The sequence below is a fragment of the Ascaphus truei genome, chromosome 9 (genome assembly GCF_040206685.1).
Source record: "Ascaphus truei isolate aAscTru1 chromosome 9, aAscTru1.hap1, whole genome shotgun sequence".
Lineage (NCBI taxonomy): Eukaryota > Metazoa > Chordata > Amphibia > Anura > Ascaphidae > Ascaphus > Ascaphus truei.
In genome coordinates, this window is record NC_134491.1 from 3,925,825 (window position 1) to 3,953,585 (window position 27,761).

Sequence of the window (27,761 nt, forward strand, 5' to 3'; positions counted from 1 at the left end):
ATGGATGACCGGCCGATCTAGAAGAATGTCCCCAAAGTAGAATCTTGTGGCGAAAACGTGGAGCTGCGTATAAGCGTGCCTCTGGAACCCTAAATCTCCTGGGAATGTGAATGTGGCAGGACGGCCTGTAGCCGAGGTCAGGGAACAGTCCACACGTATAGTTTCAGGATAATGAAAACGTTCAGTGGCTTTATTTCTCCACAGCATACATAACATGCGGGTACACTGTCCCTTTAAACAAAACAAATCCTGCTCCACATTGGGAGGACTGACTAACACACCAGGCCTATCTAGCAGGCTGGCTGGCTAAACCATAACCAAACCGTAAGTGTCTTTTAAGCAGTCAGGAAAAACAAATGAACAATTCTCTTACTTTGGTTGCAGTAGTTAGCTTGATGTATCCGTCTGGCTAGCAGCACATATAGCCATGTGCTCTGGTCTAAGGCAGGCAGCTACTGCCAGTAACAACATCATCTTATACCTTGCTGCTTATCAGGTGTCAGCTTACATCCTGATTACCTAGCTTCCACCTGAGTTAACCCTTATGAGTTCTGGATGAAGCATTCAGACATATGTCTCCCAGGCATAACTGATAGGGGTTGACTTCACCCTGTCACACACCTCCCCTGTTTGTGTGTGACTAGTGTCCCACACGGCTGAAGTCCGACCCTCCACTCCTTCTCTTGACAACAAAATCAGCATTTCCATGGTCCTTTCCAGGTCTATGCTGAATATCAAAAGAGAAGGGTTGGAGGGCCATGTACCACCTGGTCAACCTTGAGTTTGTGTCCTTCATGGTGTTTAACCACTTCAAGGGCGCAAGGTCAGTGACCAGGGTGAAGTGTACTCTGGTGACATAATGTCTCAAGGCCTCAATTGCCCATTTTACAGCGAGGCACTCCTTCTCAATGATGGAATACCTCACTTCCCTTGGGAACAGCTTCCGGCTGATGAACAGTATGGGGTGTTCAACACAATCAAATTGCTGGGACAGCACTGCTCCCAGTCCTACCTCTGAGGCATCCGTCTGGATGATGAAGGGCTCTTTAAAATCTGGGCTCCGAAGAGCGGGGCCCTCTGACAGGCACTTTTTTAGCATGTCAAAGGCGTCTTGGCATTCCCAATACCATTTAACTTGGGTCGGGGCACTCTTTTTTGTCAGATCTGTTAGGGGTGCAGAAATTTCTGAAAAATTGGGGATAAACCGCCGGTAATACCCTGCTAACCCCAAAAGGGAGCGTACCTGTGTCTTTGTCTGTGGGGTGGGGACTTCCTTTATGGCGGCCACCTTGCTAGCTAGTGGCCTTACTATCCCTCCCCCAACGGCATAGCCCAAGTATTTTGTAGTGGATTTACCCAGGGCACATTTTTTGGGATTTGCAGTGAGCCCTGCTTCTCTTAAGGACATTAGGACTGCCTTTAAACTTTTTATATGAGACTGCCAGTGTCTGCTATAGATGACAATGTCATCCAAGTAGGCCGCGGCATATGCCCTATGGGGTCGTAGTACCTTGTCCATTAATCTTTGGAACGTGGCTGGAGCCCCATGTAACTCAAATGGCATAGTGACAAATTGGTATAAACCGAGAGAGGTGGAGAAGGCAGTTTTGCATTTGGATTCTTCCGCTAGAGGTATCTGCCAATATCCTTTCGTGAGATCTAGGGTGGATATATACTCTGCTTTACCAAGCGAGTCAAGCAATTCATCCACCCTAGGCATTGGGTATGCATCAAATCTGGATACAGCATTTACCTTTCGCAGATCTACGCAAAACCTCACCTTCCCATCTGGTTTAGGGACCAACACTATAGGGCTACACCATTCGCTGTGGGACTCCTCAATCACGCCCAATTCCAACATGTCTATTATCTCCCTCTCTACCAGGTATTTTCGGCCCTCTGGCAATCTATAGGGATAGGACCGTACTTTTACGCCAGGTTCTGTCTCAATCCTATGGGACACTAAATCCGTCTGCCCTGGCAGCTCAGAAAAAACATCTGGGAACTGGTCACATAATTCTAGTAGGTCTGACCTTTGTTCCGTTGTTAACTGCCCCCATGGGAACCTGATGGTCATTGTACGTACTACCCGTTGGAAGCTGTGGACCCAAATCCGTCTCTCCTTCCCGAGGGTGGATGAACAGCGATCTCATCGTTTTCCAGGGTTTCAGGAGGTTTACGTGGTAGATTTGTTTACCCTTCCTGGACCCTGGTTGAGAGATCTCATAGTTCACCTCCCCGGTGCGGCGGAGAACTTGGAAAGGACCCTGCCACTTCGCAAGGAGTTTACGCTTGGATGTCGGTAGTAGTAGCATCACTTGGTCCCCAGGTTGGAAGACCCTCAAGCGAGCATTTTGGTTGTACTGCCTTTCTTGACGTTCTTGAGCAGATTGTAGGTTTTCCTTAGCAAACCGACCTATCATGTCTAGGCGGTTTCTAAGGTCCATGACATACTGAAGGGTATTCTTGGAGGGGGAGGACTCCTCCTCCCAGGATTCCTTCAGTAGGTCGAGAATACCCCGAGGTTGGCGTCCATATAGGAGCTCAAACGGGGAGAAGCCTGTGGATGATTGGGGAACTTCTCGTACCGCAAACAACAGGAAAGGGAGAAGTTCATCCCAAGCTCGCTTTTCGGTGTCCACAAACTTTCTAAGCATGGTTTTTAAAGTACGGTTAAACCTCTCTACCAATCCATCAGTCTGAGGATGGTAGACTGAGGTCCTGACGGATTTTACCTCCAATAACTTCAGGACATCCTGCATTAACTTTGCCATGAAATTTGTTCCCTGGTCAGTTAACATTACTTGGGGCAGTCCTACCCTAGAGAACAGTGCTAACAGCCTGTGAGCAACCTGTTTAGCAGTGGCTGATCTCAGAGGGAAGGCCTCAGGATATCTAGTGGCATAATCTACAACAACGAGTATAAATTTATGTCCCTTCGCAGAGGGTTCTAAAGGTCCGACCAGATCTACCCCAATTCTCTTGAATGGGACGGCTACCAAGGGCAGAGGGACCAAGGGAGCCGGCTTCTGTCCTTTTTGGCTAGTTAACTGTGAAGAAGTCTCCGGGAAGCGCAATATATGTAAAGAGAAGATATATAATGATAGTGCAATATTGTTTAAATTAGGATCAGAATATGATGACTTGACTCTCTACTAAATACTCACAAACGTGAGAAATTTTGGAGGCACGTAAAGGTATCTTTTGGGATGCTATAGTTGTCACTGGGCGAACAGGAGATCCAGAAATCAATATTTCCCCCGGATATATGGGCTCCCAAGGACCTTGTTAAAAGATACAACTGGACATAGTGCAGACTGTATACTGTATACAGTTTTATGGATGGTAAGTAAATGATGTTACACTCACATGGTTTCAATAAAAAGCAAGCATTTCGATCGCAATGGATCTCTGTAGCCGGATGGATGGTAACTCCGCTTCCCCTTTCTCGTGGCGTGCGTTCCACCGGTGCGTTCCAGTCAACCGGAAGTGATGTCATCCGCTGCGTCCACTTCCTGGGGTTCCGGCTGCAGGGTGGATGAAGACCGCGGCAACATCTAGGAAAAGCAACAGAGGTCCTGTGGCGGTGGCAGCATCAGAAGTCTGTATTCAGCCGGCGAGCGTTTCATGATGTCACCATGTATGCCTGGCCAGTAAAACCGGGACGAGATGCGGTCCGTGGTCTTATCTCTGCCCAAATGACCACCCCATGGGAGAGTATGGGCTAGGGTGAACACTGTTTTAATCAACCCTTTAGGGACTAGCATCTGTCGAATGACCTCCCCTGTTTGTGTAACCTTATTCACACGATATATAATGTCATTTAACAGTTCAAAATGTGGAAACACTTTTACACCTTGTTCGTCCATTATCTTGTTGTCGACCTGTACCACCTTCTCATATTGTCTAGCCAGAGCTGGGTCTTCCCTCTGCCTATGACAGAAGTCAGGAAGATCCAGGTCTGGCATAATTCCCGTATCTATCTGTTCCCCACCCTGGTCATCTCCGGCCATGACCTGCAGTCTTTTGGGCTGACTAATGCAAACCGTGGAGTGTAAAGTCCAAATCAAAGTCCTTTGGTGATGGTGATAAGCAAAGTGCAGATTTTCTCCAAGACGTGACGTGATATGTGAAAAAATAAAGAGAAAATTATAGTGCAGTATGTCAGAATGAGGACATAAAAACATATAACACTAACAACATATAACAAACAAGACAGACTCACAACAACAACTAGCCAGACAGAAAATAATAAAAAAGCTATTTATTAACAACTAATGCAGGATTCTGGAGGGTTTCACACACTAATCCGGGGGGGCAAAATCGTTACCCTACTCACAGGATGCAGGATGTTGGAAAGCAGCAGGACTGGAAGCACTTTCTGTGGATCCAAGATGGCGACCGGAGCTCACTCTCTGGCGTCCCCACGTGTGGCAGATGCTGTATGGATGCTGTATGGAGCTCCAGGGGCGCTGGAACAGTGATGCTGCTATGCGTGGCACGCTCTCTCCTCCTGTCGGTTTCCAATTCTCCTACTCTCCTGCTACCCAGCCGTGCGGTATACTCTCCACGAATCAATTGCTTCTAAAAAACGAATCTTCCCAACGCGTTTCGTGCGCATGCGCGCACTTCTTCAAGGGATGTCAACCAAAGGACTTTGATTTGGACTTTACACTCCACGGTTTGAATTGGCGCCGGCTTATCTTTTTTCTTTCTTTGCTTAGTTACTGACTGTACAGTCAGTTTTTGTCTGGCTGCCATCATATAATAATTGTGTGTTCTAGCGCTGTTTTGCACCGTCTTTTCTGTTTTTGGGCTGACTAATGTTACCAAGAGTCCCAGCCTTTCTTAACCAGTCCTCTTTTTCCGCACGTCTCTGTTTACGTGTCTTTGAGACGTGGTGTCTCCGGGGAAAAATCTCTAGGGAAAAAGGAAACAAGTCTCCGGGCTTCTCCAGAACCAGAGAAGTAGGCTCCGTAGGAGTAGGGACCAACAATGTTTCGAAGTAGGGCCAGTCTCGGCCAAGTAGAACAGGAGCAGGTAGCCAGGGAGCAACTCCCACTGGTAGGCTAGCCTCTTGATCCTTGATACACAGTAGAACGTTCGCGGTCGGGTATCTCTTTGTATCCCCATGGATACATTCGATATTCCAAGGAGAGTCATAGGATAGTCTGTTTCTTGGAATTAGGCCCTCTAGGATCAGGGTTTTTCCAGATCCCGAGTCCAGCATGGCTTTTACTATTTTCCCCTCCAAAGATGCTGGGACTAACCATGGATTGTGGTCCACTCGGAGAGAAGCTGTGGCAGTGGTTCTGCCATATGAACAGTCCATCTCCTCATCTCCTGAGTCCGCAAACTCGGTCGTCAGCGGAAGCTCTCGACGGGGTTCGGTGTTTGGACTTCTCCGCTGTTGGATTGGATCCTCCCTTCTGGTTGGTGGTAGTATCCTCTCCACCGGATGGGTGACGGAAGCCCAGGTTTTCGGGGAATACTGTGGGTGGCGGCCTCCCTTGAGTGATCCAATAGCCTCGGACCCGGGACGGGCGTCTCTGCGGGAGTTTGTACCATGAACCCTCAGAGATGGGAAAGGGTCTTCCGATCGGGTTGACTGGACCTCCCGAGCTGGCTGGTTGTAGACCCCTCGATTGTCTGCTCGCCTGCCTCTGGTATCACCGGAAGCAACTGGTGTTTGCACGGACCGTTCCCAGCTATCCTGTTGGGTGTCGTCGCCAAGGAAGTTTTCCACCAAGTGGACCGCTGAATCCAGGGAAAATGCAGCGTGTCTTTTTACCCAGGAGCAGGAGGAGGGGGGCAGTATCTGTATGAACTGCTCGAGCACAAACTGTTCAAGGATCTCTGCCTTGGTATGCTTCTCCGGTTGTATCCACCTGGTACTTAAGTCTACTAAGCGGTGGGCTACGACCCGGGGTCTGTCTCTGTTTGTATATTTGACTGTCCGGAACCGCTGACGGTAGGTCTCTGGAATAAGGCCTAGGTGATCCAGAATAGCAGCCTTTAGTTGCTGATAGTCCATGGCCTCGTCTGCTGGAAGAGCTTGATAGGCTGCCTGAGCTTCTCCTATGAGGAGTGGAGCCAGAGTCGTTACCCAGCGTTCAACTGTCCAGCCGTGGGCCGTGGCTACCCTTTCAAAAGTGAGGAGAAATGCCTCTGGGTCGGTTGGCTTCATTTTAGGCAGCATCACCGGTAGGTTATTTGGAATCCCTGGTCTGCCTGGGGCTGGGCCTTCGACCAGCATTTGGAGTAGCCTTTCCTCTCGCCGGGCCTGTTGCTCATCTTGCTGGGCTTGTCGCTCAGTTTGCTGAGCTTGATGTTCTGCTTGCTTGACCTGCCATTCTATTTGACGGGCCTGTTGCGCAGCTTGCTTCTCTGCTAGCTGGAGCTGTTGCTCAAGGAATTGAGAAAAAAAAATTTCCATTTTTTTTTCTGTGTGGCCCTTCAGATACAGGGGCCGTCCGACATCCCACTTCTGACACCACCTGTGGCAGGACGGCCTGTAGCCGAGGTCAGGGAACAGTCCACACGTATAGTTTCAGGATAATGAAAACGTTTAGTGATTTTATTTCTCCACAGCATACATAACATGCGGGTACACTCTCCCTTTAAACAAAACAAATCCTGCTCCACATTGGGAGGACTGACTAACACACCAGGCCTATCTAGCAGGCTGGCTGGCTAAACCATAACCAAACCGTAAGTGTCTTTTAAGCAGTCAGGAAAAACAAATGAACAAGTCTCTTACTTTGGTTGCAGTAGTTAGCTTGATGTATCCGCCTGGCTAGCAGCACATATAGCCATGTGCTCTGGTCTAAGGCAGGCAGCTACTGCCAGTAACAACATCATCTTATACCTTGCTGCTTATCAGGTGTCAGCTTACATCCTGATTACCTAGCTTCCACCTGAGTTAACCCTTATGAGTGCTGGATGAAGCATTCAGACATATGTCTCCCAGGCATAACTGATAGGGGTTGACTTCACCCTGTCACAGTGAACCTGGGCTTTGTTGATTTCATCCAAAACATCAAAATTATTGGCAGAAATTATGCACTTGGCGGGGAGAATAGATTCAGATGATTCGTTAGAGTCATTCTCCGTAGCGAACTGGTGAGAGAGAGCGTCTGCTTTGATATTTTTGGTACCGGGAATATAAGAAATGGTATAGTTGAAACGAGAGAAAAATAGTGACCAACGAGCCTGACGAGATCCTAATCGTCGAGCCCCCTCAATATACAGTAAATTTTGTGATCGTGAGGATGGCAATAGGCTCCTTGGTGCCTTCGAGGAGATGCCTCCACTCCTGAAGAGCCAATTTAATGGCCAATAGCTCACGATTCCCGACATCATAATTTCTCTCGGCTGACGAGAACTTCCGAGAAAAAAACCACAGGGATGGAGCTTCTCCCGGGGAGAGGATCTCTGAGAGAGTACTGCACCGGCTCCCACATCAGAGGCGTCAACTTCTAACGTGAAGGGAAGCGAAGTATCAGGATGTTGTAGGATGGGTGCAGAGACGAAGGCCTTTTTGAGAAACTCGAAGGCGTCAATGGCTTCAGGAGACAAGTCGTAGGATCAGCACCCTTCTTAGTCAAGGCGGTGATGGGTAAGGCAATGGTAGAAAAATTACGGATGAACTTCCGGTAATAATTGGCAAAGCCAAGGAAGCGCTGCACGGCCTTGAGAGAATTCGGCAGCGGACAGTCGAGGACAGACTTCAATTTCTCTGGGTCCATAGAAACACCTTGGTTAGAGATAATATAGCCTAGGAAGGCTGTGGACGTCTGATGGAACAAACATTTCTCCATTTTTGCGTAGAGGCGATTAGCACGAAGCCTAGAGAGTACCAGTTTGGTATGGCGAATGTGCTCCTCTAAATCCTTAGAGAAAATGAGAATGTCATCCAAATATACGATAACAAATGTTCCCAACACGTCCCGGAAGATATCGTTCATGAACTCTTGGAAAACGGCAGGAGCATTGCATAGCCCGAAGGGCATCACTAAATACTCATAATGTCCAGATCGCGTATTAAACGCGGTTTTCCATTCATCCCCATCTCTTATACGGATGAGGTTATAGGCCCCTCTTAAATCAAGTTTGGAGAAGATAGAGGCTCCTTGTAGACGGTCGAATAGTTCAGAAATTAGGGGAAGAGGATATCGTTTTTTTACCGTAATTTTGTTGTCCGCGAAAGTCGATACAGGGTCTTAGGGATCCATCCTTCTTCTTCACGAAGAAGAAGCCTGCCCCAGCGGGGGAGGTGGAGTTGCGGATGAATCCTTTCTCCAAATTTTCTTGGATGTAAGACGTCATAGCCTCAGTTTCAGGAACGGATAAAGGATACGACTTCGACTTCGGGAGGATGGTTCCTGGAATTAAATCAATAGGACAATCGTAGGGACGATGGGGAGGCAGTACCTCAGCTTGTACTTTATTGAACACATCCAGGAACTCATGATACACCGTCGGCAGAATGGGCAGGTTTGAAGGGATGGTATCCAAACCAGCGAGCACAGCAGCAGGAGGAGTGGTAGACACTGCCTCGGATGAGGTAGGCCATTGGATAGGTAAGACGTCGGTCCAGTCAATGCACGGATTGTGGAGCTGTAGCCAAGGCAATCCTAGAATAACCTGGATAGTAGGAGAATGGAAGACATCAAAAACTATTACCTCCTTATGACCATCCGCAGTGGTCAATGTAAGTGGGATGGACTCCCAGATGATGAAGGCTGGCTGAAGCGGACATCCATCGATAGCTTCAAGACCAATGGGCGCTTTTCTCTTGACCAGAGGGATTTGATTCACAGAGGCGAAGGTGTGATCCAGGAAGTTACCGCCAGACCCGAAGTCAATGAAAGCTTTTACTTCTAATAGAAGGTCAGGGCCCGCCAGCGTTACAGGAAGCATGAGTTTCTTTGGGAGATCCTTAGAGAGAGAGGGGCAAGAAGAGATTGTATCCAGTAAAAGCCCCTCTACCTTTATTGGGTGTTCCCGTTCCCGTTTCCCGGCTTCAGGGGACAGTTCTGGAGCCGATGTTCTGGGGAACCACAATAGTAACAGAGTCCCTTCTGACGACGTCGCATTCTCTCCGAAGCCCATGGTTGTTGGCTACCGATCTGCATTGGCTCAGGAGCGTCCAATGCCAGGAAGGGCGAAGGAGAAGACCTATGGGAGACAGACGGGAGAGGAAGAGAACGGGTACAGTGTCGCTCGTGACGTCGTTCTTGGGTACGTTGATCCATACGTATGCTGAGTGTAATTAGTTGTTCCAGGGAGGACTGCCGGGCGTGAGCTGCGAGATCATCTTTTAAAGTATCAGAGAGACCGTGCCAATAAGCTGTGGCAAGTGCCTCGTCGTTCCATAGAGGGTGCGGAACTCTATTGCGTACTTAGCAGCAGACCATTGAGCCTGTGTGATATGAAACAGAGAAAAAGCGGCCGCCTCCCGGCGTACGGGAGTGTCAAACACTTGTTGAAATTCATGCCTAAATTTAGGATAGTCTTGGGTCTACTCAGGTTGTGCTCCCAGAGGGGAGAAGCCCAAGCGAGGGCGTCGCCAGTGAGTAAGGCATAAATGTAGGCCACCTTGGTACGGCCGGTAGGAAAAAGAGAGGGAGACATTTCAAATTGAACCTCGCATTGGTTTAGGAATCCACGGCAAGCGAGAGGGTCCCCATCATACCGGTTGGGAGGTGGTATACGTGGTCCTGAGTTACCTTAGGTCACTGAGACAGGAGGTGACGGGGCAGCTGGGGTTTCCTGGAGAGACAGATTAGCAAGTTGTTGCGAAACAGTGGTCAGTTGGCTACTGACAAATTGTAAATGTTCCAAGGAAACACCTTGACCCACCTCAGGGGGGTCTGCATTTATTGGGCTCTGCATAATGTAACGCCTGTATGACCGCAGACCTGGCCAGTCCCCAGTACTGAGGTTTGTAAGGTTATAACACGCACCCACAGCAGTGAGGGCGTACCCAGAGTGTGGTAATGCGTTGATTGATGCCCCCTCCGGTTACGACAGGTGGTGAGTCAAGCGAAATGTCCTGGGCCCTTCTTCGGCACCACCTGCAGATATATTTGCAAATCTGGCAATAGGTCCTCCATACGACCCAAAGCCACCTCCTTCCCAAGCTTCTCCCTTGGAGTCTTTTGGCATTCGGAGGCCACCGTACCTGGACTTTGGGGAGCTGACGTCACATCATCCCCCAGCCCTGAGAGTACGAGGAGAGATCGGGAGAGCCGTGCGCACGAAGGACAAGCAGCCATTTACAAAAACCAGAGCCAGGTTATAGCGCGCCTCAAGTCGCTCACTGCCTGAATCAGCGGGCAGCGTGTGAGTGTTCCCTTCCCCCCTGTGTTGTTTGTGATCTGCAGTAAAAAGTGAATAAGCTACAGTATTTGCATTTCTACAAGTGTTTCTTTATGCATGAAGTCACAATAAACACAAGAACAAGGGATTCCACACTGCAAGGACATGGAGAGAACGGCTGCAGGAGACCAGTGATATGTTTGGTTTTTCATCATTGCACAGTTTATTGTCACTATTTGCATTCATTTATTTGACCACTTGCGCCACAGACACCTACTTTTTTGCATCTTGTTCTATGCGGCTTGAATAACCGCAGGTATCTGGCAGCACCCGGTGTTTCCACCACTGTAATTCACTAATCCCATGTATTGGGACCTTTTGATACAAGGTTTGTTCACACATTGCAGGCACGTGATTCACAGTTTTGGTATATGGGTTTGCGCTTCATTTATCTTTATTCCAAGCTTCTCCCTAACTACCCTGGATTTTCCTGCACTGACTTCAAATTCTTCAGGGGAGAAAGACTCTGCTCCTACCTGAAAAGAATCCAACACACCCCCTGAAAACCTCAGCTGCTGCAGCGGCACTGACACCACCTTGTCTGGATAGTAGTGAATCCAACAAGCCTTCTCATCTACTCTCACTGGAGTCATCACCCTTCCGAGGAGACTCGTTACCTGCGATGCCCCCTCTATTATGCGTTCTCTTCCTAAAGCATCTAAATACAGTACGTGCCATCCACCTCTGCAAGACAAGCACTCGTGCTTGAAGAGGCATTACGCCCCCCAGTTACACCCACCTGTGTTAAAAGCCCAACATACTCATTGCCTATGCACGGCTGGCAGCCCTGAGTGCCCTCTGCTGCCTGTCAGACTTTGAAAGGGGGATGGATGCTGTGGCATCACCTTTGACAACGACAAGTCCATGTCCGGCAAATGAATTTATTTTTATTTATAAAAATGTTTTACCAGAAAGTAATATATTGAGTTACTTCTCGTTTTGTCCTGGGCACAGAGTTATAACAATACATGGTTACATTAAATGAACAGGGTTATACAGTCAATTCATAGACATTTAATGGACAGATAGAGTTGGAAAATTGGGTACAGGGGATAAAAGGGCTGGTGAGTTTCAGATTGAAATAGAGCAGCTTTAACATCACTAAACATCAGCGAACATCAGCAAATGGCTCACACCCTTTAGCTGCCCTTCCGCTGCACCAAAGGCTGTCCGCCTTTGGGGCGACGAAGATGTACACTGAAGGTGTTCAGATTGAATGCAGCTGTGGCTTCAAAGTCCTTTGACTTCCTGGCTCATTAACATTCCAGTGGGTGGAGTGAACGTTCCACATAGTACAAGCAAATGTTAACCCTTAGCATGTTGGTTCTGTACAGAGGGGAGCAGCTCTTGAGGAACCCCATCAGGCGTCCATCTTTGGGGGTGACGCAGATGTACACTGAAGGGGTTCAGATTGAAATCCCATCTCACATACTTTTAACTGCCTGCGCTCCCTCAAACCCTCGTCATATTTCCATCAAGCGATCCCACCGTACACCTTATACACTTCCCCAATAGTGTTCAAGTACATAAAAGCACTGAACTACTCTGGGGAGGCTTCTCGCCCTTTATGCTTGCTAAGACTATGAACGCCTCCAAACAGTTCCCAAAAGTCTTGGCTACCTGCTTCTTTTTTTTCTCCTCATCCTTACTCTCCCCTTCCTTAACCAACAAATCCTTATACCCTGGCAACAATGTTCATATTTCCACATACTGCCCATCCCAAATTTTATTAAAAAAATGTGTGGCCTGCAGTAAATGAAAACCCAGCGGACTCGCCACACACATACCCTATTTCCTCGATTCTAAGACGCACCTTTTTTCCAATTTTCACATGTCTGAAATCGGTGTGCGTCTTAGAATCGGTGTATTAAATTTTTTTTTTGAAAGTGTCCACAGTACTAACCCCCTCTTTTTACTTACCATGTTTCAGGAGAGGTCCCATGTCAACAGAGGATGTAGTGGGTGGCGGCAGCAGGAGAGGTCCCACATCTGCAGATGGTTAAAGATGGACAGTGAGCAGGAGTGTGGCGGCGGCAGGACAGGTCCCAAGTCTGAAGGTGAATGAAGATAATAAGACAGCGAGTGTGCGGTGACAGGAGATCATAATAGCAGGAGATCTGAGCAGGAGCAGAGCAGCATAGGGGAACAGCTGGGGATGGTCAACTTCTGGTGTTACAGTGTGCTCATTCCCAGATGTTCCCCTATGCCGTGTTCTGCTCCTGCTCGGCTCTCCTGCTATTATGATCTCCTGCCGCTGCCACCACCCACCCGCTGTCTTCTTATCTTCATTCACCTGCAGACTTGGGACCTGTCCCGCCGCAGTCCCGCCCGCTGTCCATCTTCAACCATCTGCAGACGTGGGACCTGTCCTGCCACCGCCGCCGCCCGCATCATCCTCCGCTGACGTGGGACCTCTCCTGAAACATGTTAAATGAGAAGTAATTTTCCTCGATTGTAAATGCCAAATCGATGGTGCGTCTTACAGTCGAAGGCGTCTTACAATCGAGGAAATATGGTATCACTTTCTTTAAAGCTACTATCCGACAACCGCCTTGTCCTTCGTAGCCTGCTCCGCTGACGTAATCTGCTCCCTTGTTATCCTCTTCCCCGGCCCTACACAACTGGCCTTGTTGACCAGCACTGCTGACTGAGAGCCACTGGAACACCCACTAATCTCGACATGGGTGGGACAGGTCAACCCTCAACCCTGCTTCCTCTGCATGGGAGCTGCTACTCCTACCTTATGACCTACCCCAAAATACACAACCCAGAGGGATCTGGAGATCCAGACCCAAGCTGCCCCAACCCCATGACCAATATGGGGGGGCACCACCCATGCCCTCACTACTGCCCCAATTACTGAGCTTAGCCAAAACCTTGCAGAGGGAATTTAACACCTCCCCTAACCCTACCCCCCTCCACCAGATCCTCCTTCCCAGACCTCCAGTACCTGAACCTAGTAGACTAGGCACCAGCCCAGCCATTGCTATCTCTGTCACTCCACTGACCTATCGTTGGGCCGCATGTCTTCCACCACCCTCGCAGACAACCCACTCTAATCTTTAGCCGCAGGCCTACGAACCTCTTCTGACCCTCACTGCTGCCGCAAACTCTCCTCCCTCTCTTCCAGGCCCCTGCTGCAGCTACACTGCTTCCCACCTCCTATTAGTTCACAGAGAGGGGGGAACCTCATCGAGGGTCTATCTCCACATCTGCCCCCTTCCCACAGACTTTCAGGCCTGTCTCCCGGGCTACCTCTCTCTGTGACCTGCCTCCTCCGGGTGCCTCCTCTACTGGACACATGCCCCTGACTTCCTGCAGCCTGCTTAGGCCTCTGCTCCCTTGGGGTCTGCTGGGACCCGTGCTTCCTTGGGACCTGCTGGAGACTCTGCTTCTTTGGAGATTGTTGGGTTCTGTACTACCTTGCGGGTTGCTGTGGGCTCTAAGCCCTGGGGGTCTGCTGGGGCCTGTGCTATGCCTCCCTTACTCTTCGTCTCTCGGGCTAGTCTTTTCCCTCCCACCTTTCCTGGAGCCGCACTCCTGGCTGCAGGGCTGCCATCTGGGTTGAGCCACTCCGAGGTACAGGACCTCTGCCGGGCCCGACACTCTCCCCCACTGCCAGTGCAGAGACCTCTGGGACTGTGCGCCCCACGCCACTCACCACTGGCCTGACTGGCCCCTCTTCCTCCTCAATCACACTGGCTTCCGAAGGAGGTATATAGCCTGGAAGGGATCCGATCATGCTTTGCAGCCCACCGGAGCTGTGCTACTCCACTCCTCTTCTGAGCTCCCGAAGTGGCCTCACATGGTCCTCAGTAGGGGGGACAGATGTCCAGGTGCTCTTCTCCATCTCTGCTCTTCCAGAACTCAATTTGGGGCCCATTCTGTAGGAATATAGATACTGCCAGGACTCTTTTTGGGAGGTGATTGGAGGATGGGAAAGGTAATGCACAAGCCACTGCCTCTTAAATAACTTATCCCTTCTCCTCCTCCCTAACACATCACTCCATGGCCCCTTGGACCAAAGGTCATGCTACCTTTCCCCCCATTGGTCTGGGTTTTCTTTACTGTATTAGGCCTTACCAGGTCTGCTGGGAGGCCATTCCACAAATCTGCCATCCTTTCCATACAAAGCCTGTTCCCCAAGCTGCCTCCTCCAGCGCCAGAGAATGACCCCGAGCTGCCTCTCCAGCGCCAGAGAATGACCCCGAGCTGCCACCCTCCAGCGCCAGAGAATGACCCCGAGCTGCCTCTCCAGCGCCAGAGAATGACCCGGAGCTGCCTCCAGCGCCAGAGAATGACTCCGAGCTGCCTCCTCCAGCGTCAGAGAATGACTCCGAGCTGCCTCCTCCAGCGCCAGAGAATGACTCCGAGCTGCCTCCTCCAGCGCCAGAGAATGACTCCGAGCTGCCTCCTCCAGCGCCAGAGAATGACCCCGAGCTGCCACCCTCCAGCGCCAGAGAATGACTCCGAGCTGCCACCCTCCAGCGCCAGAGAATGACCCCGAGCTGCCTCCTCCAGCGCCAGAGAATGACTCCGAGCTGCTTCCTCCAGCGCCAGATATGACCCCGAGCTGCAACCCTCCAGCGCCAGAGAATGACCCTGAGCTGCCTCCTCCAGCGCCAGAGAATGACCCCGAGCTGCCACCCTCCAGCACCAGAGAATGACTCTGAGCTGCCACCCTCCAGCGCCAGATAATGACCCCGAGCTGCCTCCTCCAGTGCCAGAGAATGACCGCGAGCTGCCACCCTCCAGCGCCAGAGAATGACCCCGAGCTGCCACCCTCCAGCGCCAGAGAATGACCCCGAGCTGCCTCCTCCAGAGCCAGAGAATGACCCCGAGCTGCCACCCTCCAGCGCCAGAGAATGACCCCGAGCTGCCACCCTCCAGCGCCAGAGAATGACCCTGAGCTGCCTCCTCCAGCGCCAGAGAATGACTCCGATCTGCCTCCTCCAGCGCCAGAGAATGACCCCGAGCTGCCTCCTCCAGCGCTAGAGAATGACCCCGAGCTGCCTCTCCAGCGCCAGAGAATGACCCCGAGCTGCCTCCTCCAGCGCCAGAGAATGACCCAGAGCTGCCTCCCTCCAGCGCCAGAGAATGACCCAGAGCTGCCTCTCCAGCGCCAGAGAATGACCCCAAGCTGCCTCTCCAGCGCCAGAGAATGACCCCGAGCTGCCTCCTCCAGCGCCAGAGAATGACCCCGAGCTGCCACCCTCCAGCGCCAGAGAATGACCCCGAGCTGCCTCCTCCAGCGCTAGAGAATGACTCCGAGCTGCCTCCTCCAGCGCCAGATAATGACCCCGAGCTGCCACCCTCCAGCGCCAGAGAATGACCCCGAGCTGCCACCCTCCAGCACCAGAGAATGACCCAGAGCTGCCTCCCTCCAGCGCCAGAGAATGACCCAGAGCTGCCTCTCCAGCGCCAGAGAATGACCCCAAGCTGCCTCTCCAGCGCCAGAGAATGACCCCGAGCTGCCTCCTCCAGCGCCAGAGAATGACCCCGAGCTGCCACCCTCCAGCGCCAGAGAATAACCCCGAGCTGCCTCCTCCAGCGCTAGAGAATGACTCCGAGCTGCCTCCTCCAGCGCCAGAGAATGACCCCGAGCTGCCTCCTCCAGTGCCAGAGAATGACCCCGAGCTGCCTCCTCCAGTGCCAGAGAATGACCCCGAGCTGCCACCTTCCAGCGCCAGAGAATGACCCCGTGCTGCCACCCTCCAGCGCCAGAGAATGACCCCGAGCTGCCACCCTCCAGCGCCAGAGAATGACCCCGAGCTGCCTCCTCCAGTGCCAGAGAATGACCCCGAGCTGCCTCCTCCAGCGCCAGAGAATGACCCCGAGCTGCCACCCTCCAGCACCAGAGAATGACCCCGAGCTGCCTCCTCCAGCGCCAGAGAATGACCCCGAGCTGCCTCCCTCCAGCGTCAGAGAATGACCCCGAGCTGCCTCCTCCAGCGCCAGAGAATGACCCCGAGCTGCCTCCCTCCAGCGCCAGAGAATGACCCCGAGCTGCCTCCTCCAGCGCCAGAGAATGACCCCGAGCTGCCTCCTCCAGCGCCAGAGAATGACCCCGAGCTGCCTCCTCTAGCACCAGAGAATGACCCCGAGCTGCCTCCCTCCAGCACCAGAGAATGACCCCGAGCTGCCTCCTCCAGCGCCAGAGAAGGACCCCGAGCTGCCTCCCTCCAGCGCCAGAGAATGACCCCGAGATGCCTCCTCCAGCGCCAGAGAATGACCCCGAGCTGCCACCCTCCAGCACCAGAGAATGACCCCGAGCTGCCTCCCTCCAGCGCCAGAGAATGACCCAGAGCTGCCTCTCCAGCGCCAGAGAATGACCCCAAGCTGCCTCTCCAGCGCCAGAGAATGACCCCGAGCTGCCTCCTCCAGCGCCAGAGAATGACCCCGAGCTGCCACCCTCCAGCGCCAGAGAATGACCCCGAGCTGCCTCCTCCAGCGCTAGAGAATGACTCCGAGCTGCCTCCTCCAGCGCCAGAGAATGACCCCGAGCTGCCACCCTCCAGCGCCAGAGAATGACCCCGAGCTGCCTCCTCCAGTGCCAGAGAATGACCCCGAGCTGCCACCTTCCAGCGCCAGAGAATGACCCCGTGCTGCCACCCTCCAGCGCCAGAGAATGACCCCGAGCTGCCACCCTCCAGCGCCAGAGAATGACCCCGAGCTGCCTCCTCCAGTGCCAGAGAATGACCCCGAGCTGCCTCCTCCAGCGCCAGAGAATGACCCCGAGCTGCCACCCTCCAGCACCAGAGAATGACCCCGAGCTGCCTCCTCCAGCGCCAGAGAATGACCCCGAGCTGCCTCCCTCCAGCGTCAGAGAATGACCCCGAGCTGCCTCCTCCAGCGCAAGAGAATGACCCCGAGCTGCCTCCCTCCAGCGCCAGAGAATGACCCCGAGCTGCCTCCTCCAGCGCCAGAGAATGACCCCGAGCTGCCTCCTCCAGCGCCAGAGAATGACCCCGAGCTGCCTCCTCCAGCACCAGAGAATGACCCCGAGCTGCCTCCCTCCAGCACCAGAGAATGACCCCGAGCTGCCTCCTCCAGCGCCAGAGAAGGACCCCGAGCTGCCTCCCTCCAGCGCCAGAGAATGACCCCGAGATGTCTCCTCCAGCGCCAGAGAATGACCCCGAGCTGCCTCCTCCAGCGCCAGAGAATGACCCCGAGCTGCCTCCTCCAGCGCCAGAGAATGACCCCGAGCTGCCTCCCTCCAGCGCCAGAGAATGACCCCGAGCTGCCTCCTCCAGCGCCAGAGAATGACCCCGAGCTGCCTCCTCCAGCGCCAGAGAATGACCCCAAGCTGCCTCCCTCCAGCACCAGAGAATGACCCCGAGCTACCACCCTCCAGCGCCAGAGAATGACCCTGAGCTGCCTCCTCCAGCGCCAGAGAATGACCCCGAGCTGCCTCCCTCCAGCGCCAGAGAATGACCCCGAGCTGCCTCCTCCAGCGCCAGAGAATGACCCCGAGCTGCCTCCCTCCAGCGCCAGAGAATGACCCTGAGCTGCCTCCTCCAGCGCCAGAGAATGACCCCGAGCTGCCTCCCTCCAGTGCCAGAGAATGACCCCGAGCTGCCTCCTCCAGCGCCAGAGAATGACCCCGAGCTGCCTCCTCCAGCGCCAGAGAATGACCCTGAGCTGCCTCCTCCAGCGCCAGAGAATGACCCTGAGCTGCCTCCTCCAGCACCAGAGAATGACCCCGAGCTGCCTCCTCCAGCGCCAGAGAATGACCCCAAGCTGCCACCCTCCAGCGCCAGAGAATGACCCGAGCTGCCACCCTCCAGCGCCAGAGAATGACCCCGAGCTGCCACCCTCCAGTGCCAGAGAATGACCCCGAGCTGCCACCCTCCAGCGCCAGAGAATGACCCCGAGCTGCCACCCTCCAGCGCCAGAGAATGACCCCGAGCTGCCTCCTCCAGCGCCAGAGAATGACCCCGAGCTGCCACCCTCCAGCGCCAGAGAATGACCCCGAGCTGCCTCCTCCAGTGCCAGAGAATGACCCCGAGCTGCCTCCTCCAGCGCCAGAGAATGACCCCGAGCTGCCACCCTCCAGCACCAGAGAATGACCCCGAGCTGCCTCCTCCAGCGCCAGAGAATGACCCCGAGCTGCCTCCCTCCAGCATCAGAGAATGACCCCGAGCTGCCTCCTCCAGCGCCAGAGAATGACCCCGAGCTGCCTCCCTCCAGCGCCAGAGAATGACCCTGAGCTGCCTCCTCCAGCGCCAGAGAATGACCCCGAGCTGCCTCCTCCAGCGCCAGAGAATGACCCCGAGCTGCCTCCTCCAGCACCAGAGAATGACCCCGAGCTGCCTCCCTCCAGCACCAGAGAATGACCCCGAGCTGCCTCCTCCAGCGCCAGAGAAGGACCCCGAGCTGCCTCCCTCCAGCGCCAGAGAATGACCCCGAGATGCCTCCTCCAGCGCCAGAGAATGACCCCGAGCTGCCTCCTCCAGCGCCAGAGAATGACCCCGAGCTGCCTCCTCCAGCGCCAGAGAATGACCCCGAGCTGCCTCCCTCCAGCGCCAGAGAATGACCCCGAGATGCCTCCTCCAGCGCCAGAGAATGACCCCGAGCTGCCTCCTCCAGCGCCAGAGAATGACCCCAAGCTGCCTCCCTCCAGCACCAGAGAATGACCCCGAGCTACCACCCTCCAGCGCCAGAGAATGACCCTGAGCTGCCTCCTCCAGCGCCAGAGAATGACCCCGAGCTGCCTCCCTCCAGCGCCAGAGAATGACCCCGAGCTGCCTCCTCCAGCGCCAGAGAATGACCCCGAGCTGCCTCCCTCCAGCGCCAGAGAATGACCCTGAGCTGCCTCCTCCAGCGCCAGAGAATGACCCCGAGCTGCCTCCCTCCAGTGCCAGAGAATGACCCCGAGCTGCCTCCTCCAGCGCCAGAGAATGACCCCGAGCTGCCTCCTCCAGCGCCAGAGAATGACCCTGAGCTGCCTCCTCCAGCGCCAGAGAATGACCCTGAGCTGCCTCCTCCAGCACCAGAGAATGACCCCGAGCTGCCTCCTCCAGCGCCAGAGAATGACCCCAAGCTGCCACCCTCCAGCGCCAGAGAATGACCCGAGCTGCCACCCTCCAGCGCCAGAGAATGACCCCGAGCTGCCACCCTCCAGTGCCAGAGAATGACCCCGAGCTGCCACCCTCCAGCACCAGAGAATGACCCCGAGCTGCCACCCTCCAGCGCCAGAGAATGACCCCGAGCTGCCTCCTCCAGCGCCAGAGAATGACCCCGAGCTGCCTCCCTCCAGCGCCAGAGAATGACCCCGAGCTGCCTCCCTCCAGCGCCAGAGAATGACCCCGAGCTGCCTCCTCCAGCGCCAGAGAATGACCCCGAGCTGCCTCCTCCAGCGCCAGAGAATGACCCCGAGCTGCCACCCTCCAGCGCCAGAGAATGACCCCGAGCTGCCTCCTCCAGCGCCAGAGAATGACCCCGAGCTGCCTCCTCCAGCGCCAGAGAATGACCCCGAGCTGCCTCCAGTGCCAGAGAATGACCCCGAGCTGCCTCCTCCAGCGCCAGAGAATGACCCCGAGCTGCCTCCAGCGCCAGAGAATGACCCCGAGCTGCCTCCAGCGCCAGAGAATGACCCCGAGCTGCCTCCAGCGCCAGGGAATGACCCCGAGCTGCCTCCAGCGCCAGAGAATGACCCCGAGCTGCCTCCTCCAGCACCAGAGAATGACCCCGAGCTGCCTCCTCCAGCGCCAGAGAATGACCCCGAGCTGCCTCCTCCAGTGCCAGAGAATGACTTCTTGTTCTAGCTCTTCTCTTTTTCTGAAATATCCTTCCTCCTGTACCTTGTTTAATCCCTGTATATATTTGAAAGTTTATATATAATACCCCCTCTCCCTTCTCTCCTCTATAAACTGCACAGATTAAGGTCCTGAAGTCTTTCCTGATAAATCTTGTGCTGTAGACTAGGGTGCACAAACTGGGGGGCGCGGGGCGCAGTGGTTGCAGAGGCCCCGCACCCTTCCCCAATGCATGTAAAGTAAATGCCGGGGGAGGTGCGAGGCCTCTAACTCACTTACCTGCTCAGTGCCGGGTCTTCAGCAACGTGCCCCCCCATGGCAACGCGCGTCAAATGACGCGGCGGGGTCATGTGATGTGACATGACATTTGATGCTGGGTCCTTGGAGAGGGGCAGCGCAACCACTGCGGCTGCCAGGCAGGGGGTGCAGCTCAGGAAGTTTGCGTACCCCTGCTGTAGACCATGCACCATTACAGTAGCCCTTCTTTGCACAAATCTCCAACTTATTTAAGTGCTTCTAGAGATCTGGTCTCCAGAACTGAACACAGAACTCTAGGTAATAATCTATAAAGTGGCATCAGCCCATAGCTATTACTGCTGCTAATATCTCTCCCTATACACCCTAACACCCCGCTGCTAATACCTCTCCCTATACACCCAAACATCCTGCTGCTAATACCTCTCCCTATACACCCTAACATCCTGCTGCTAATACCTCTCCCTCTGCACCCTAACATCCCGCTGCTAATACCTCTCCCTATACACCCTAACATCCCGCTGCTAATACCTCTCCCTATACACCCTAACATCCCGCTGCTAATACCTCTCCCTATACACCATAACATCCCGCTGCTAATACCTCTCCCTATACACCCTAACACCCTGCTGCTAATACCTCTCCCTATACACCCTAACATCCCGCTGCTAATACCTCTCCCTATACACCCTAACATCCCACTGCTAATACCTCTCCCTATACACCCTAACACCCCGCTGCTAATACCTCCCCCTATACACCCTAACACCCGCTGCTAATACCTCTCCCTATACACCCTAACACCCGCTGCTAATACCTCTCCCTATACACCATAACATCCCGCTGCTAATACCTCTCCCTATACACCCTAACACCCTGCTGCTAATACCTCTCCCTATACACCCTAACATCCCGCTGCTAATACCTCTCCCTATACACCCTAACATCCCGCTGCTAATACCTCTCCCTATACACCCTAACATCCCGCTGCTAATACCTCTCCCTATACACCCTAACACCCTGCTGCTAATACCTCTCCCTATACACCCTAACACCCTGCTGCTAATACCTCTCCCTATACACCCTAACATCCCGCTGCTAATACCTCTCCCTATACACCCTAACACCCTGCTGCTAATACCTCTCCCTATACACCCTAACATCCCGCTGCTAATACCTCTCCCTACTGTATACACCCTAACACCCTGCTGCTAATACCTCACCTATACACCCTAACATCCCACTGCTAATACCTCTCCCTATACACCCTAACATCCCGCTGCTAATACCTCTCCCTATACACCCTAACATCCTGCTGCTAATACCTCTCCCTATACACCCTAACATCCTGCTGCTAATACCTCTCCCTATACACCCTAACATCCCGCTGCTAATACCTCTCCCTATACACCCTAACACCCCGCTGCTAATACCTCTCCCTATACACCCTAACACCCTGCTGCTAATACCTCTCCCTATACACCCTAACATCCCACTGCTAATATCTCTCCCTATACACCATAACACCCCGCTGCTAATACCTCTCCCTATACACCCTAACATTCCGCTGCTAATACCTCTCCCTTTGCACCCTAACACCCTACTGCTAATACCTCTCCCTATACTCCCTAACATCCTGCTGCTAATATCTTTCCCTATACACCCTAACACCCCGCTGCTAATACCTCTCCCTATACACCCTAACATTCCGCTGCTAATACCTCTCCCTTTGCACCCTAACACCCTGCTGCTAATATCTTTCCCTATACACCCTAACATCCTGCTGCTAATACCTCTCCCTATACACCCTAACATCCCGCTGCTAATACCTCTCCCTATACACCCTAACATCCCGCTGCTAATACCTCTCCTTATACACCCTAACATCCCGCTGCTAATACCGCTCCTATACACCCTAACATCCCGCTGCTAATACCTCTCCCTATACACCCTAACACCCTGCTGCTAATACCTCTCACTATACACCCTAACATCCCGCTGCTAATACCTCTCCCTATACACCCTAACACCCTGCTGCTAATACCTCTCCCTATACACCCTAACATCCTGCTGCTAATACCTCTCCCTATACACCCTAAAATCCTACTGCTAATACCTCTCCCTATACACCCTAACATCCCGTTGCTAATACCTCTCCCTATACACCCTAACATCCCGCTGCTAATACATTTCCCTATACACCCTAACACCCCGCTGCTAATACCTCTCCCTATACACCCTAACATCCTGCTGCTAATACCTCTCCCTATACACCCTAACATCCCGCTGCTAATACCTCTCCCTATACACCCTAACATCCCGTTGCTAATACCTCTCCCTATACACCCTAACATCCCGCTGCTAATACCTCTCCCTATACACCCTAACATCCCGCTGCTAATACCTCTCCCTATACACCCTAACATCCCGCTGCTAATACCTCTCCCTATACACCCTAACACCATGCTGCTAATACCTCTCCCTATACACCCTAACATCCTGCTGCTAATACCTCTCCCTATACACCCTAACATCCCGCTGCTAATACATTTCCCTATACACCCTAATATACCACTGCTAATACCCTCTCTATACACCCTAACATCTCGCTGCTAATATCTCTCCCTAAACACCCTAAAATGCAGCTGTTAATACCTCTCCCTATACAGTTATACAAATGGGAAGGGAAGGGGGAAGGACACTCAAGCTACTGTCAGAGGAGAAATAGGGTGCTGGAGCTAATAACATGTGAACACAAAATCCTTATAAGCGAATACGGTAGAAAGATGGCCCCTATTTTAGCACTCCTAAAATGTAATGGTAAGGTAAATATAAAATCAAACTTTATTAGTGAAATATTAATAAAATAATAGTGGACAAACTCACAGAAATCACCTACATACATATACTACTCACTACTGCCAAACAGTATTTTTAGCGGGCAGCTATTAGATATATATAGCTGAGACAAGATATGTTGAAATCATGTCCCCATTTTTTCTAAACGCGATAAACGCCACTAGCTGAAGGCGTAATGTGAGATAGAGTGTAGGTGTGTAAATGTTAAAAACTCCTTATGTAGCAGGAGTGGTGTTAGGAGATAGAACACCAGTCTCAACCATGAGTAGAACCCCAATCAAACTGATAATTAATACCAGTGCAGTGCTCAAAAATAATGCACAATACGTTGACTTGACCTAAAAATAGTATGTACTAGCTGAGAGACCCGGCGTTGCCCGTGAGTTAAATTTCCCGCTAGGAGGGGGGGGGGGGGACAGTGGACAGGAGGGGGGGGGGACAGTGGACAGGAGGGGGGGACAGTGGACAGGAGGGGGAGGACAGTGGACAGGAGGGGGGGACAGTGGACAGGAGGGGGAGGACAGTGGACAGGAGGGGGGGGGGGACAGTGGACAGGAGGGGGGGGGACAGTGGACAGGAGAGGGGGGACAGTGGACAGGAGGGGGGACAGTAGACAGGAGGGGGGGCAGTGGACAGGAGGGGGGCGACAGTGGACAGGAGGGGGGGACAGTGGACAGGAGAGGGGGGACAGTGGACAGGAGGGGGGACAGTAGACAGGAGGGGGGGCAGTGGACAGGAGGGGGGGACAGTGGACAGGATGGGGGTGCAGTGGACAGGAGGGGGGGGACAGTGGACAGGAGGGGGGGGGACAGTGGACAGGAGGGGGGGGACAGTAGACAGGAGGGGGGGGGTTGCTTAAAATATTCCGGGTCCCTCTTCTCCACTCCCCCTGTATGTTTTTCCGCTCCCCCCTCCCTCTCCGCTCCCCCCCCCCCCCCCCGCATGCGCAGCTCCGGTCCCCACCCTACAGTGTCTGACACACACACAGTGTCCCCCACACACACACACAGTGACACACACACACAGTGACACACACACACACACACACACAGTGACACACACACAGATATGTCACCTCTCCTTCCGGGGCGCCGCCATCTTAGGCACTCGGCGCCGTGAGGCAGCTGCAGGCTGCCTGCCCACTGCCTGTCCCCCCGCCGGGGAGGGAGGTGAGTGAGCGCCGGGGAGGGAGGTGACTGAGCGCCGGGGAGGGAGGTGACTGAGCGCCGGGAGGGAGCGGGACATTGTATAATGTCAATGTAAGGTACATGTTGTAAGTTGGTGTGGCGGCCATTTTAGAAAGTTAATAAAGAGTGCGTAGGTGAAGGTACGTGCGGCCATTTGTGTAATAGAAATTAAAACTGCGCACGCCATTATTTTAATATATATTTATTGTAACATATGTGTTTTTAGTAAGGCATAAAGGTAAAGTGCAGGGCTACAGGGAGTGTTCATCGTGCGTGGTAGTGTCGTCGTGTGTGTGCGTTTGTCCGGCCATGTGCACAGGGGAGTAAGCATGAGTGTTAGCTACAGGGGAGTAAGCAGTGGTCAGTGTGAGTGTGTGGGTTGACAGTGAGTGTGTGTGTGTGTGTGTGTGTGTGTGTGTGTGTGTGTGTGTGTGTGTGTGTGTGTGTGTGTGTGTGTGTGTGTGTGTGTGTGTGTGTGTGTGTGTGTGTGGTGTGTGTACACAGGGGTGACAGCATGACTGTGAGTTGTGGGATGACAGTGACTATATGTGTGGGGTGACTGTGTGTGTGTGTGTGTTGTAAACTTACCAAGGACTCCGCAGGGGTTCTGTGGGCGTATGCTGTCAGTGCAAGTGTGTGAGAGTGAAGTAGGTGTGTGTCAGTGATGTCACTGTAACTTTTGGCCAATGAGAGTCGTGTGGGAGGTGTGTCACAGTGGGGCGTACCTCTTGGCCAATGAGAGTCGGGGTGGCCACGGACCAATCAGATTCACCGCAGCTAGTACCAACCTTTCGATTTTATATATTAAGATTGAATTGGGGGAGGATGTGACAGTCATATACTGCCTACGTTATGTATGCTGTATGCATGAACTCAAGCATGCAGGAGGTTAAACTCCTAGCTAGGCAAGCGGCTAGGGTGTTGCAGTTATTTGCTGATTGCAAGGGCTTTAAAAAGCAGTCAGCAGTCTGACAGAACTGAGTCTTACCCCAACCTGCAAGGACACCCGGTTGGAACAGTTCCCAGGCCTGCGGTACTCAGGGACTGTTGTTCGTTCCAAACCCACAGCCTGAGAGGATCACAGAGATAGACTTTGGGGGTTGTCACTTACAGAGGTAAAAGGGCTAAGTATTGGTAGAGAGCTTAGCTCTCAAACCTGTCGTTAAGGAACTGACAAGTATATTAGTTAGTGCTCCAGGGGGAGCTATGTATTTTGTTCTTGTTCCTGTTCTGTTTTGTCCCTTTTTGTTAATAAACTTGATAAGCGAACCCTTTGTTTCCTGCCTTAAAATAAGAGAAAAGACTGTGCAAAGTGACTGACTTTCACAATATGCATGTACAGTTAGGTCCGGAAATAATTGGACACTGATACAAGTTTTTGTTATTTCGGCTGTTTACCAAAGTATATTCAAGTTACAGTTAAATAATGAATATGAGCTTAAAGTCCAGTCTATCAACTTTAATTTGAGGGTGTTCACATCCAAATTAGAGGAAGGGTTTAGGAATTACATCTCTTTAATATGTAGCCCCCTCTTTTTCAAGGGACCAAAAGTAATTGGACAATTGAATCAAAAGCTGTTTCATGGACAGGTGTGGGCTATTCCTTCGTTATTTCATCAATAATTAAGCAGGTAAAAGGCCTGGAGTTGATTCCAGGTGTGGCATTCGCATTTGGAAGCTGTTGCTGTGAACCCACAACATGCGGTCAAAGGAGCTCTCAATGCAAGTGAAACAGGGCATCCTTAGGCTGCAAAAAAAAAAGAAAATCCATCAGAGAGATAGCAGGAACATTAGGAGTGGCCAAATCAACAGTTTGGTACATTCTGAGAACAAAAGAACGCACTGGTGAGCTCTGCATCACAAAAAGGCCTGGACGTCCACAGATGACAACAGTGGTGGGTGATCGTAGGATCCTTTCCATGGTAAAGAAAACCCCCTTCACAACATCCAGCCAAGTGAAGAACACTCTCCAGGAGGTAGGCATATCATTATCCAAGTCTACCATAAAGAGAAGACTTCACGAGAGCAACTACAGAGGGTTCACCACTAGGTGCAAACCATTCATAAGCCTCAAGAATAGAAAGGCCAGATTAGACTTTGTCAAACAATATCTAAACAAGCCAGCCCAGTTCTGGAACAGCATTCTTTGGACAGATCAAACTAAGATCAACCTGTACCAGAATGATGGGAAGAATAAAGTATGGAGAAGGCTTGGAACGTTCATGATCCGAAGCATACCACATTATCTGTAAAACACGATGGAGGCAGTGTGATGGCATGGGCATGCATGGCTTACAATGGCACTGGGTCACTATTGTTTATTGATGATGTGACAGAAGACAGAAGCAGCCGGATGAATTCTGAAGTGTATAGGGATATATTGTCTGCTCAGATTCAGCGAAGTTGATTGGACGGCGCTTCACTTTACAGATGGACAATGACCCAAAACATACTGTGAAAGCATCCCAGGAGTTTTTTAAGGCAAAGAAGTGGAATATTCTGCAATGGCCGAGTCAATCCCCTGATCTCAACCCGATCGAGCATGCATTTCACTTGCTGAAGACAAAACTTAAGGCAGAAAGACCCACGAACAAACAACTGAAGGCAGCTGTAGTAAAGGCCTGGCAAAGCATCACAAAGGAGGAAACCCAGCGTTTGGTGATGTCCATGCGTTCCAGATTTCAAGCAGTCATTGCCTGCAAAGGATTCTTGACAAAGTATTAAAAATGAACATTTTATTTATGATTGTGTTAATTTGTCCAATTACATTTGAGCCCCTGAAATAAGGGGACTGTGTATGAAAATGGTTGCAATTCCTAAACGTTTCATACGATATTTTTGTTCAACCCCTTGAATTAAAGCTGAAAGTCTGCACTTGTATTGCATCTCGGTTGTTTCTTTTCAAATCCATTGTGGTGGCGTACAGAGCCAAAATTATGAAAATGGTGTCAGTGTCCAATTATTTCCGGACCTAACTGTATATGTATGTGTATGAGGGGTGGGTTGCACTTACCTGCTGGCCCGGGGGATTCCTTGAAGAGCAGCCGTCCTCCTGCAGCATCGCAGTACTGCAGGAGGAGGGCGCTGGTCCAGGGGCTCTGCAGCATCGCAGTACTGCAGGAGGAGGGCGCTGGTCCAGGGGCTCTGCAGCATCGCAGTACTGCAGGAGGAGGGCGCAGGTCCAGGGGCTCTGCAGCATCGCAGTACTGCAGGAGGAGGGCGCTGGTCCAGGGGCTCTGCAGCATCGCAGTACTGCAGGAGGAGGGCGCAGGTCCAGGGGCTCTGCAGCATCGCAGTACTGCAGGAGGAGGGCGCTGGT

General features: G+C 52.5%; 1 long non-coding RNA gene across 1 annotated transcript; it reads right to left on the reverse strand.

The window, feature by feature from the left end:
* Positions 1-3,352: 3,352 nt before the first annotated feature.
* Positions 3,353-27,761, reverse strand: LOC142502235 (uncharacterized). Its single transcript, XR_012803686.1, has 3 exons — positions 27,456-27,761; positions 14,045-14,267; positions 3,353-3,557 (listed from the first exon to the last, which is right to left on the reverse strand). It is a non-coding gene; the product is annotated as an uncharacterized LOC142502235 (long non-coding RNA).